The sequence below is a fragment of the Vombatus ursinus genome, unplaced genomic scaffold (assembly GCF_900497805.2).
Source record: "Vombatus ursinus unplaced genomic scaffold, bare-nosed wombat genome assembly UNPS02014811.1, whole genome shotgun sequence".
Taxonomy (NCBI): domain Eukaryota; kingdom Metazoa; phylum Chordata; class Mammalia; order Diprotodontia; family Vombatidae; genus Vombatus; species Vombatus ursinus.
The window spans coordinates 19,908,972-19,923,397 of NW_020954589.1; the positions used below are offsets into that span (position 1 = coordinate 19,908,972).

At 40.2% G+C, this 14,426-nt stretch overlaps 1 pseudogene; it reads right to left on the minus strand.

Annotated features, from left to right (window-relative positions):
• The window catches only part of LOC114053364, a 31,516-nt pseudogene that overhangs the window by 15,839 nt on the left and 1,251 nt on the right, over positions 1–14,426 (minus strand).

The window sequence follows — 14,426 nt, forward strand, 5'->3', positions numbered from 1 at the left end:
TGAATGACTGCTATTCTCAGCAATACAATGATCCAAGTCATCTCTGAAGGAATTATGATGAAAAATGCTTTCTTCCTCCAGAGAAAGAATTGATGAAGTCTGAGATCAAAGCATACTTTTTTCTTTATTTTTCTTGGGCTTTTATTTTGGTGTATGTTTTCTTTTACAACATGACTAATATGAAAATATATTTTCCATGATTACACGTGTATAACCTATACCAAATTGCATGCCTTCTTAATGAGGGGGGGTGGAGAGGGAGGGAGAGAATTTGGAACTCAATTTTAAAAGCGAATGTTGAAAATCATTGTTGTATGTAATTGGGGAAAAATAAATTAATAAATTAGAAATTAAAAAAAGAAAAGAAAAAGAAACAGCCTTTGATCATCCCAGAAATATGTCATACCCATGTATGAGTGGAGGGCATGTGAGAGGTGGCAATGGGAATGAGATTTCCATCATCAAAAAAAGTGGAATTGAGTTCTAAGACCTGCAAATCAAACCCCAAATAAACACTGATTAAAACATCTGCTGTATACCAGGCTCTATGTTAAGAGCTGAAGTCATAAAGATAAAAGTCAAACAGTTTCTGATTTTAAGGAGATTACAATCTATCTTGGGAGGCAACAGGTATATACTACAAATCATATTTAATATAGTGTATATAGAAATTGATGCAAATAATTTGTGGGGGAGGGTACTAACAGCTTGGGGAATAAAGTAAGGCCTCACGTAGATGGTAATACAAGCTAAATTTTGAAGGAAATTTTGGATTCTAAGAGGCTAAGGTGATGATTGGGTGCTTTTCAGGCACAGGGAGTAGGTAGCCAATGCAAAGGCACCAAGGTGGGAAATGTGGTGTTGGGCATGGAATAGTTAGCTTGACTACAATATAGAACTCATAGAGGAGAGTATATGTAATAAGCCTGAAAAGGTAGGTTGGGGTCAGGTTTTGAAAGACTTGAAATGCCAGAGGAATTTATATTTGATCTCAATAGTACTAGGGAGCCATTAGAGTTTATTGACTAGGGGAATGACATAGCCTTGGTAGCTATACGTAGGATAAATTGGAGAGGGATGGAACTTGAGGTAGGGAGAATGACTAGATTTCTACCAAAGTCAGCCAGTCAGTGAACAAGAATTTATTTAGCACCTACTATGTATCACACAAAGAAAGGCAAAAAGTAGACCCTGCTTTCTAAGAGCTCACAATCTAAAGGAGGAGACAATATGCAAGCAGCTATTTTTGTATGAATGAACAATGTATCAACAGAATAAATTGGAGATAATCAACAGAAGGAAGACACCAGCATTAAGGAAGATTGGGAAAGGCTTCTTCTAGAGAGTGGAGTTTTAGATGGTAACTGAAGGAAGCCAGGGAAGCCAGGAGTGAGTTTGAAACATGGGAATAACCAGTGAAAATGCCCAGAGGGAGAAGATACAGTGTTTTGTGTAAGGAACAGCAAGGAAGTTGTGCCATTGGAGCACATGATATGTAGGGGTGTGTGGGTGTAAAGTGTAAGAAGACTGGAAATGTTGAGGTGGGGGGGGACAGATTATGAAGGGCTTTGAATAAGAGAAGATCTTGTATTTGATTCAGGAGGTAAGAGTGTATAGAATAGGGGTTGACATAAATTTATTTAGGAAGATCACTTTAATAGCTAAATGGAAGATGGGCTTTATTAGGGGGAGATTTGAGGTAGAGAGATAAACCAGAAGCCTACTGAAATAATCCAGGCATGAAGTGATGAGAGCCTGTGCAGGGTGGTGGCAGTGCCAGAAGAGATCTGGGAGAAGGAGACTGATGAAGAGTAGACAGGAAGGAGGACCGACATCACGAAAACCCAACGAGAAGTTAGTATATAGAAGGGAGTGGTGAACAGGATATAGTGCTTTAAAGAGGTAAAAAAGAATGAGAACTGAGAAAATGCTTTCTGATTTGGAAACTAAGAGGTCACTGGTTACTTTGAAGAGAACAGTTTCAGCTGAGTGATGGGTCAGAAGGCAGACTGCACAGGCTTGAAAACTAAGGGAAAGGAAATGAAATAAGGCAAAATGTGTTGAAAGCTTTTTCTAGGAATTTGGCTGAAAAGGAGAGGAGAGGTATAGGATGATAGCTTGTGGATATTAGTAGAATCTAGTGAGGATTCCTAAAGATGGAGAAAAATAAGGGTGTTTATAGGCAGTAGAGAAGGAACCAGTCGATAGAAGAGATTGAAAATTACAGACAGGGAGCATGATTGTTAGGGCAATCTTCTGGAGACAGTAAGAAGGGATAGGGTTAAAAGATTATCTTATCATCAGAGACTGGCATAAGTAGGAGAGAATGGTCAATTTGACCCAGGCCTGAATGGTTGGGAAGGGTCCTAGCATCTGGACAGGGGGATCAGAGATTGTGGTGCTTGGGCTTTCAGCTCAGATGGGAATGTTTCAAAGTCTTCTATGGCCTGGGCTGGGTTAGGGTCATTGGGAACAAATGGTACTGTCTGGGAGTTCACTCTGAAAAATCCCCTTTCTTTTCATCTCTTATGTTCCTTCAGTGTCTTCATTGGCTTGAGGAAGAAGGAGGAGAAAATTTAGAAAATAGAAAGACTTTGTCCATGACCATGCTATCTACCACATCCAACCCTGCCCCATAGGCCAATAAAATTCTTACCCTTCTTCTTTCAACCTGGTCATCTTTCCTCCCTTAATTCTCTTCCCTTTTCTTCTTCTACATCGGAGGACCAGGCAGGATTCACAGATTCAGGGAAGCAATAGCACAGAAAGAGAAAGTCCATCACACTGTGTTCAAGCTATCACCATTCCCTCTTCTAGACACATTTATCCTCCCCTCTGGCTTTGGGGATCCAAGCCCATTGTGTCCCATATACCCCTATTCTTTCTCCCTTTCCACTGAACTTCTTGGCCTCAACCCAGAATTCAGTCCTAGAAACTGTTAACTATGATGATGCCAACACTCCTTTCTGTTTATGCACTGTGGCTCCAAAGTCCCAGTGCAGTTTTAACATTTAATAGCTTAAAGGTATTAAATAGCTCTTAAAGCTATTTAATATAGTATGCCCCTAAAGTCTTAGTACAATTGTAAGTTTTGAATAGCTATTGAAGCTTAAAACTGCACTGAGACTTTGGAAACACTGTATCTTGTTCTAGATATTTGGTGCCTTTTCCTGCATTACCTTTAGGATGACCCTAGGATGGGTGCTTTGGAAATATGGGAATATTTTATTGTTCATGGGAGCCTAGGGAGGCACCTCTATCTGGAGGCTGGTAAAGGGATGTTACTGGGTCCATTTAAAATTGAAGTCCTCACCTGAGCTCCTACTCACCTTGGGGTACCGCTTCCATAAGACAAAAAGTAAGCCCACAAATACCAAGCCCTTCATGAGGATGAGGCCATAAAACACAGCATCAATGGAAGGACTTGGGGTCCTGGGTAGGGAAAACAGACAAGGTGAGATACAACTCCAGATGTTGCAGTGCCTGTGATGGAATCTTGTTCACATTTTCTGTACAAGCTTTAAATGACAACAGAACATCAGAAGGGATTCTTGGTTCCTGGAAAAACCAATCATTCAGTTAACTAGCATTTATTAAAGGGCTAATTTCTTAAAGGGCTACTACCTGAAAGAGAACTGACTTTTCTGATTCCTCCAGGGAAGAAAAAAAAATGACTTTGGAGAAAATAGAGCAAAGGGAAGTTCATAACTTGCAAGGAGGCAGAAGATACTTAGTGAAAGGAAAAAAAAAACTTTAGTATGAGCTACTGACCAGAAAAAAACAGACTGCTAGGAGATCCAGAGGAGGTGACAGAGAATAGAAAACCAGTAGATTGAGGTTTCCATGAACATACCCAGTGAGCTAATCCATAGTTAGCTTTTGCCTGAATCTCCTGACTCATGAATTTATCAAGGAGGAAGTCACAGGAAGATTTCTTATAACTAGAAAAGGGGGCCATGCCCTCCAAAGGGCAGCACTCTCAGTCATTTCATTGCTACCCTGTTTCAAAAGCATTGAATCTCAACCCGCATATCTAGAACTTTCACCACCTGACTTTCAAGCTGATGGATTTGACGGCATCAGCAAGGCTGTAGTAACTTCCAGATGAAATATACCTGCTATTCTTGGGCAAGGAGTCAGGCTCCTTTCCTAAATGAGGCTACCTTGAGGAATGATTGGATTGGATCCAAGATGAACTTCCCCAAGTAGAGGTGCGCTCCTCCTTCTATAGAATATTTCATATAACCTCTAAATAGATGAGTAGCTGTGGGAAAGCCAAGGGCATGTCACTTCATTATAAGAAGCTCCCTGAACTGGATTCAGAAGATGGCATGCCAGTAGGTGGGAGTCCCACATTGGCTGAACTTCATGAGTGGGAAGAACAGCAGGAATAGAATTGCGGTCTAGATGGCAGTTAGGTGGGATACTACTGACCAAACGATTATCCTTCAACCCACAGGACTAAAAGCCAGACAAAACCATCAGTATTCCTAATTAAACAACTAGATATTAGACCCAACATTGACCTGGCCCCTTGCCTTAACTTTATTTCATCCAGCCATCTTTGCCTGCCAGTTCAACTGATGCTTCCTGAAATCCAAATATTAAACGTCTAGCTGCTCATACATTCTGGAAACTCAGGCAATTTTATCAATTAATCAACAAACATTTATTAAGCACCTACTATGTGCCAGCCATTGTGCTAAGGACTAGGGATACAAGGAGAAAGCCCAAACAGGTCTTAACTTTAAGTGCCTTACATTTTAATGGGAGAGATAGTGTATACATAGATAATAGGCACATATAAGATACATATACAATACAGGGGAAGGGATTAAGAGACCCAGAAGGGTCTCTTGAAGAAAGTCTTTTGAAATGAATCCTCAAGGAAGCCACAGATTCTAAGAGACAGCAGTGAAGAGAGAGAGTACTGAGGGCAGCCAGTATAAAATCACAGAGACAGGAAATGGAGCATTGTATGTGAAGAATGACAAGAAGGTCAGTCTCATTGAATTGTAAAGTATGAGGAAGGGAACAGTGTGTAAGAAGACTGAGAAAAGTTGGAAGGGGTGTGATAGATGACTGTGATTAGATCCCAATCTTATTCCGATCAGTGTTAATCAGTTTGATGTAATTCCACAGGGGTAGTGATTATAAATTTTGTATATCAGGACCTAGACCTGTGAACTTCAGTTTTTAAGTTTACTTGCTTAATCATAGGAGCCTGAATAGAGGATCCCCACCCTTGTTTTTGCCTTGTTATGGTGATTAAGCCCAGTGTGGCAGAGATGACATAATGAAATGAAAAGTCCTTCAGCTATTTTTGTTGCCCCTCTTTCCCTCTTCATCCCTCTATTGCCCAACAAGGGGAGGTGGCCATGAGCATTTGGCCAATAAGCAACTGGTTTTGGCCTGCCTTTCTACTGGCCCATCAGCCACTGTTGATGTTTTGACATTTGTTTATCATTCCAGCCCTTTGTTCTCTTTGTTGGCTTGATAGGACCTCTTGACAGATCAAGATAGGTCTGTCAAGGTCTGCTTGTTTGTCAAGCAGATATTATATATTTTATGTAGGCTCTCCTGGAGGGTCATAGTCAGGGTCTGTCAACCACAAGACTCAGCATTTTTAGTTTGCCTCATCTGTATCATCTGGGTATCGAGCATTATAGAAATAAGGCCCTGGAGGAATTGGGCATCTCAGATAGTGAGGAAGATCTGAAGTCCCCTTCATTGGATATGGCCATGGACCATTTAATAAAGTGCACTCTGCCTTAATTTCTTTTATTACAGAGTAGAAAATTCTGGACCCCACAGAGGCCAGGTAGCAAAGAACTCTAAAGAGCAAACATAGTACTTCATATTTGATTCTAGAGACAAAGGGAAGCCAGTGAAGATTATTGAGTGGTTGGGTGACATGGTCAGACTAATGCTTTAGCAAAATTGATTCAGTAATTGTTCTGTTTGTTGTTCCTCCTTAATTCTCAAAGAGGACCAATGACATTGCAGAGTGAAGTCTTGACTTGAGAGTGAATTAGATTTAAGTGAGGCTGATCTGAACCAACTTGTCAACCTCACTCTCTCCTCCAGAGTCATCAAAGTCCAGTGGTGAGACAAAGTCAAGATAACCGCTGATGACCTTGGATGGAGTGGATGACCTCAGTTTTTCTATATTAAGGTCTTTCCTAGGCCTCAGTTTGTCTGAGGCAATGCCCATTCAATGACAAAAGATGGCCTAATTTAGCATCACAAACATATCAATCTAGGAGAAGACCCTCAAAGTTTCTGTCCCAGAAGAGAAAACAATTGCTATTTACACTCATTCTAAATTATCAAATTTAGAATAAAATTATCAAAACTTAAACAGTGAACCTTATAAGCTTGGGGAGGGGCTAATGTTGTCTATTCAATGAAAGGCAGAGTGACTTGGGCTTAAAGGCACAATCAAGTAGTTCCATTTGAAACACAATGGGCTGGTCCAGAGAATCCCTGGACTCCTTTAAAACCATTTTTTTAAAAGCCTGGTTTTTTTTCCCCCAAAGCTATATTTCAAGAAATCATAAATGAAAACTGCACGGTACAAAAAAGTAAATTGTCCCAGCTTTTAGAAAAAAAAATCTAGCCTCTAAATTCCACAATATTTCACAAAATATAAACAGCCAAAATTATATTCCTATGGACAGAGCACCCATGTATAAGAATATGAAACCCCAATCACACATGACTAGGGGCTGTAGTTATGTGTAGCTGCAAGGGAGGCAGAATAGACATCTCTGGCTTCATCTTCCCACACCCTTCTCCAAGTGTGTCTTTCATTTCTGCCAAGTGTTTTTGTTTTTTTTTTTTCAGAGCTAGTTCTGGGAGTCTGTAAGCCCTCAGTTCTTCCAAGGTGACATGATCCAAGGAAAGGTGACCCATCCTGACCCATGCTTTGGTTTGTGAATGACCACAAGTACCCTTCTCCATCCTGGAACCATGACCAGGTCCCTTATACCTGACATATAAAATATGGATAATAACAACACCTACCTCCCAGAGTCAACTGAATCAGCAGGGGTGACTGAATTGGCTGAGGCTATTGGAGTTCTTCTTGAAGACATTCAAGGTGGGGGAACCACAAGAGAGAATATCAAAATAAGTAAGAAGGAAAATTCCCTCATATACTGAGGCACATGATTGATTTCCCACAGATTTCCATACCACTGTTAGAAGAGAGACTTCCTACTTTCACAATTTTACTTCACGCAAAAAGTTCTACCTCTTTGGACTATACCATGAATTGATGTCATCTGATGAGATGCTGGGAGAGATTCGAGGCAGGGAAATCAATAAGAAGGCTATAGTAATAGTCTGGGTGAGAGGTGATGAGGACTTGGCCTAAGGGGGTGGCTATATGAATAGAGAGAAGGGGAAATGCTTACAAGAAATGAAAGCAGAAATGACAAGATTTTTAATAGATTGGATAAGTATGGTGAAGAATAGTGAAGATTCAGGGATGGAGCTAAAGTTGTGATCCTGAATGTCTGGGATGATGGTAGTGCCCTTAACATTAACAGGGAAATTCAGAAGAGGGTAATTTGGGGAGTAAAGATCGTGACTTTTGTTGTAGACTTGCTGGGTTTGGAGAGCTTTGTTACCTTCAAAATCGTTCTCCTAGAAATGGGATTATGAGAAACACAAAAATGTGACCCATGAGTTCCCTTCTCTTTGTAGAGAGGCTTGAGGTCTATCATTTTGGACTCAAGGAACCATGTATCTATTTGGGGAACTGGAAGGATCAGTTCTGCAACAGGTCCTGTGGCCAGCTCTTAGGAAGACAATAGAAAGAGATGATATCAAGGACTTTAGGCAAGAGGTGATGAAAGCCTGCAACAAGGTGGTGGCTGTGTGACTGAAGAAAAGGGGATGTATATAAGAGACGTTATGAAGGGAGAAACGAGAAGAATGGGTAACAGACTGGATAAGGAGTGAGGGAGACTAAAGATTCCAGATGTCATCAAGGTTGTGTTGGCTACCAGTCATACTGATCTTTCACCTATTCAGCCAAAATCAGGTGCCACCAATAAATTATGCCCCTTGCAAAATGGGATTGTTCTTTTATACCAAAGGGTAAATAATGTGATAATCTTGATGTTGGGCCCTCTGATTCCAGTAGTTTTAATTAACAATGGGCCAATACACACCACTCTTCTGGGATATCCCTATTAACAACCTCTCCCAGGGGACCATATCTCTTTTAAGTCCTTGCCATGGCCCCTATACTATTTCTTTTCAATCTCTACCTTTGTAAAAACTAGCCAACTATGAATATGAAGGTCTCTGTTGGGCCAGCTGAAGTGGTCACTGAACTGATCCTGAAGAATTAGTATGATCTCATTTACAACTGTAAGAGTAATGAGAGAAAGACCATGTTCCGTAGCTGGTATAGACATTTTGAAAATAATCATTCTGCTTTTACTGTGCCACCACTATGTTCCTCATCCCCTGGGGCCAGGCTCTCTGTGTCATGTACCCACGGAGACCCATTGACCACATCCCAATATCAATTGTCTTTCTAACTCTTCCCCTAGCAGTGGGATCAAGAAGAAGAGGATAATCTCCCTCAATTCCAGTAAAATTCCCAGGAAAAAAATCTGCTGGTTAAATTACTGATCTTGTTTGAGTTTATTGCTTAGCTAGACCTGTTCATGGATGGGGCACAACTAATAAATGCAATTCAGGTTTTGAAATTGGAAAGGACCCAGGTTCAAATTATTCCTCAGATACTAGTGTCAGGATACCTGTACAATTGTGAATAAATCACTTCAACTCTCCATGGATCATTTTGCTGGACTGTTCAATGCATTCACAAGTTAAATTATGATGGTTAGACTGGTGTTTTCCTCTATTAATTTCTTTAAATAACATACATAATGATTATTCTCTCTCTCTCTCTCTCTCTCTCTCTCTCTCTCTCTCTCTCTCTCACACACACACACACACACACACACACACACACACACATACCCTGAAGGTAGGGGGAGGGGAGTTAAGTTTTTTTCTTTCCTCACTTTCCTTCCTTTCTTGTTCCTAGTGGGTTTTACTGCTGTAGAAGAGGCTTCCTTGAGGACCTCCAATAGGAGCATTGGATCACCTCCAAAAAAAGAGTTTTTCTTGTTGTCTAAGAGTCTTAAGGGTATGACAAGAAGGAAAAGAAAGTTAAACCAATGTGGGTTTGGCTGATTTATGCGATGTGATAGGATGAGAGAATTTTGTTGTAATGAGCATTTTACTATCTTTTGGGACATTTTCCCCCTCCATAAGTGCCTGGTGCCCTCAGATTCTACTTCCTTCAACAGCTCAGAATACCCCATTGCAGTGACCGACTCAGTCCAAAACAGTGCTCCCATATTACAAACCTTGCCTAGCATTTTCCTCTTATCAAAACATAATGTTCAAGCCTCTCAAATTTCATCTCTCCACCTTGCTCTGTGAGGCGACTGGTCATTATTGGAAGATCTTACAGTCCAAAAATATGAGTTATCTGATGACCTAATCCTTGATAACGGGTGTGGATATATAAATCTTGCAGAGAACAAATTATTTTACATACAGATGCATATTTATGTGTTTTATATACACATATGTGTATGCGTATGTATGTATTATATAGATATGTGTTTGTGTGTGTATGTATGTGTGAAATACGTGTGTGTGTGTGTGTGTGTGTGTGTGTGTATGTGTGTGTGTGATTATAATTTTGAAGAGAAGTTCTGGAGATATTGGCATAAAGGATTGACTCTAATTGGATGAGATACTACCACCCCACTTATCACCTTAATTTTCTAGCCCTGAGCAATGACTCTAACGTTGGAATTTCAGGCACCTTATTAGGTTCCCAGGAAAGCTCTTTTGTGGTGTGTAGGTCTTTTGGCTAGGTGGCACAGTTTACAGAGTGCTAAACCTAGAGTCAGCAAAACTGAATTCACATCCAGCCTCAGACATTTACTAGCTGTATGGCTCTGGACAAGTCACTTAACCCTGTTTGCCTCAGTTTCCTTACCTGTTAAATGAGCTGGACTAAAAAAAATGGCAAACCATTAAAGCATATTTACAAAAACAAACAAACAAACCCCAAATGGGATCACAAAGGGACACAACTAAACAAAGCCTTTTGACATCCCTCAAAGCACACATTTTTACAGCATGTTGTGGTAGAAATAGTACTGTATTGGGAGCCAGGAGACCTGAGTTCTGATCTCAGTTCTGCCACTGACAACTAGAGGTGGGGGGAGGAGTAGCAACCTTGTTTGCTTACTTCTCCTGCCTGGGCCTCAGTTCCCCCATCTATAAATGAGAGTTCTTCATAATGGTGTCATGAGTAATGGAAAGAGTAGTGGCAGATTGTACACCTAGCAGGTGCACCGAGTCACATATGTGACTTTGAACATGTCTTTTAACCTCAGTGATCAGTTTCCCTATATATAAAGGGTGAGGGTTGGATTGGATATTATCTAAGGTGTCTTCTAATTCTAAATTTTGGGTCCCATACATTTCTTCTCTGTTTAATATTCTATGATCCACATTCTCTCTCCTCTATAGGGAAGGTTCCTTTTTAGGGGAGCCAAAATGACTTACTTGCCCAGAAATATTGCTGGATTTTCAGAGTGCCTAATTTGCTATTAGAGTAAAAATATTCTGGGACATGGGATACTGTTGAACTTGTAGGAAGAACTAATCTATGGAGTGTTGGAAAACCAGGGACGTGGGAAATAGGAAGAAAGACATGCAAAGGTATTAGGTACCTACAGAGGGCATTGCCTCCAGAGGGCCCATGTGAAAATACAAATGTCAGTCTATGATCCATTTTTTGGATGGACATAGTGACAGTGATTCATTTATGGGAAAGGGAATAATTAGTCTTTTTTAAATCCCTACTATGTTCCAGGCACTAGGTTAAGCATTTTTTTTTTTACAAATATCTCATTTGATCCTTACAATAACCCTGTAAGATTAGTGCTTTTACTACCCTCATTTTACAGTTAGTGAAACTGAGGCAGACAGAGATTAAGTAACTCACCCATGGTCACCCAGCTAGAAAATATCTGAGAGGCTGGATTTGAACTCAAGTCTTCTGAATTCCAGTCTTAATACTCTATCCACTACAAGACCTAGACTCTTCAGTGGCACTAGATAATAATTATCTTAGAAAACAGAGAACCTTAGTGGGAATGGAACACAGGACAGGTCAGTTTTATAAAGGATTTGAAAAATGTATATTATTCACTGTCACTAAGTGGTCATTCTCAAGTGGAGAGTGTTACCAAAGGATATTTCTGGTGGACTTCTGGATGGATATTGTCTGAAATAAATATGTGTTTTGCATGCTAGTTTTGTTATCCCTTTCTGGTGGGATAGATCCATTTTGAGGCAACTGGTGAATAAATCAATCAATCTAGCTATCACAGAATGGTAATAACAGCTAACATTTATATAACTCTTTAAGGTTTACAGAGTACTTTATAAATATTATCTCCTTTGATCCTCACAAGAATTATGGGAGTAGGTTCTATTATCATGCCCCTGAGGCAAATAGAGGTTAAGTGACTTGCCCAGGGTCACACAGTTAGTGACTGAGGCAGCATTTGAACTCAGGTCTTCCTGATATCAGGTCCATCATTCTAACCAGGACACCACAATCTCACAGAAGAAGGTAGTTGTCTGGGGCAGCTAGGTGGTGCAGTGGATAGAGCACCGGCCCTGAAGTCAGGAGGACCTGAGTTCAAGTCTGGCCTCAGACCAAACACTTGTCACTTACTAGCTGTGTGACCCTGGGCAAGTCACTTAACCCCAATTGCCTAAAAAACCAAACAAAAAAAAAACAGAAGGTAGTTGTCTCAAGCTTTTATCTTTTATTCTTGCTATGATTATTTGGCTTTCTTGGGTAGCAGGGTTTTAGATTTCACTTTCTGGTTAAATGAGGTTTTATGTATGAACATCCTCCCCCCCCCATAGAATCATAAACTCTAGAAGAAGAAAGCATCTTCAGGATCGTTGAGTCTGAATACATCATTTTACAGATAAGGAGACTAAGGTCCAGAAGGGAAGAAAGGCTACAGAGCTTTATGAAGGGGACCTAGTCCAGTCTCCCAATTGTGGATATGAATTTGGGTCTGCTCATCTGGATCACAGGACATAGAACTGATGAGGGTCTTAAGAGTTCCATTTTAATGAAGGTTAACTGAGGCCACAGTGATGAAATGACTTGTTCATGGTCATGTCACATTGGTAGCAAGAAGCAGAGCAAGAATTTCAAGCCAGATCTGTTGCCAAATGACAAGGAATTTGAAAGTACTGTAGTTTTTCATCCTAAGAAAACAGTGAGCTAGATAACTAAGCATGAAGGCACTAAATACCGGGTGGGGTATAATTTCTGAAGGCAAAAGCGTCAATATAGAAAATATGCCTTTAGAAACCTTGCTGCACCTCAACCCCCTTTGTACTTTCCATACTATGCCATTTTAGTTGGGACTGGCTCCTTCAGGTCAGGGAGTCAGGAAGCCTTCTTGGGATAGACAGGAAATAGGAGTGGGCTGGGAGAGAAGCTCCTTTGCCCCAAGTGGCTGACTGGTGACCAGCTCTGCAGCTCTACTGACCCTGGTTTGTATATACTATCTTTTACCTTTATGTATTCACATCCCCTTAAAAATGGGTATGAGTAGGGGCCGCTAGGTGTCGCATTGGATAGAGCACCGGCCCTGGAGTCAGGAGGACCTGGACTCAAATGCAGCCTCAGACACATAATACTTCCTAGCTGTGTGACTCTGGACAAGTCACTTAACCCCAATTGCCTCACTAAATAACAACCAACCAAACAAAAATGAGTATGAATATATAATCCCTGCAGAGGACATTATACACACACACACATACACACACACATGCACCTATATATACATACATGCCTATGTATTTTATACAATATATAAATTATCTGGAAACATATATATTATATTTAATATATCTAATTGGGTTTGTTTTATATGTATTACATTATATCTTATATTTATGTTATATATTTATTTAATATATTAAAATAATACATAATCTATGTAATATAAAAATAATATAAAATGAATAAATGTATAAATATATCATACTTAATATATCTGTTTAATGTATTTATATTTAATATTATATATTTAACACATATAAATATATGTGTAAACATATAAATATAAGGGTGTGAATATATAGGTCTATATACTTGTATATATTTTTTCTCAGAGAAGTTCTGGAGACATTGGCTTAAGGTAAAGGATTGACTCTAATCGGGAGGTGTGACAAGACAAGTAGTAGTTAGAGGTGGGATAAAGGGGAAATAGGAAGGAGAATTTACCATACCACATCATTCTCACTAAAGTGTAGGCTGAGCTAAAGGTTGTAGCTAACGGAAATCTGCCTTCATGTCATAGTAAACTTGAACATAGGGAGAATTAAGCACAGTTGCTCCATACCTGCTGTAGTACTGGGTTCCCCGGGACTTTCTATCCTGTGTAATGAGACTGGAAAATGTCAGTGAGTCTGGGAACAGGCCACACTCCAAACTTGGGTTTGGAGAACTTCAAGAGTAATTTGGAGACGCATGAATTTCTGGGGCCAAAAGCTTTTGGGAGACCATGTTGTTTCTAGAAAGGAACTATACCTGTTGGTCACAGAGCTGGTTGAAGTGGCCTCCGAGGTTGTTTGTATCCCTGTGATGGGCATCTGATTTTGAACTGGAAAGAGAAGACAGTGAGAGAAACGTGTGGGCTTCCCATGTCCTGTACTATCTAGAAGCTACCAGCACAGGGAAGTGGGCCCAGAAGGGGAAACCATACTTTTCAAAGTACAATGTATTTGATGAATGCATTCTATGAGCTATCCTATTGTTTTGTGTCAGATGCCATTCATATATATTCTCCAGTAGTCTATCCTATGTTTTCCCTACTGCTATAGTCATGCTGAGACTCTCATGACATCTCTAAGTCCATTGATGGCTTGTCCAGGTGTGTCACTATGGGGTGTTTTCGCTGTCTCCAAGATGTCCTGTAGGCATCTCAAACTTAACATGTCCAAAACAGAACTCACTGGGTTTTTTTTGTTTTTATTTCTGTCAAGGGCACTACCATCCTTCCAGTCACTAGGGCTGAAAACCTCGGTGTCATCCTAAACTCTTCACTCTCACTCACTTTACATATCCAATCAATAGACCAATCCAGGGATTCACTACAGCCTCCCCATATCCACCATCTCTCTCTCCCTCTCTCTCTCACACACACATACACACACACACACACACACACACACACACACACACACACAGAGCGGCTTCAGGGATTTAGATTCCTGCAGATTCTGGCCTCTCTTAGGAGACAACAGAAGAGGATGCTCTCTTGTTTTTATGCCTT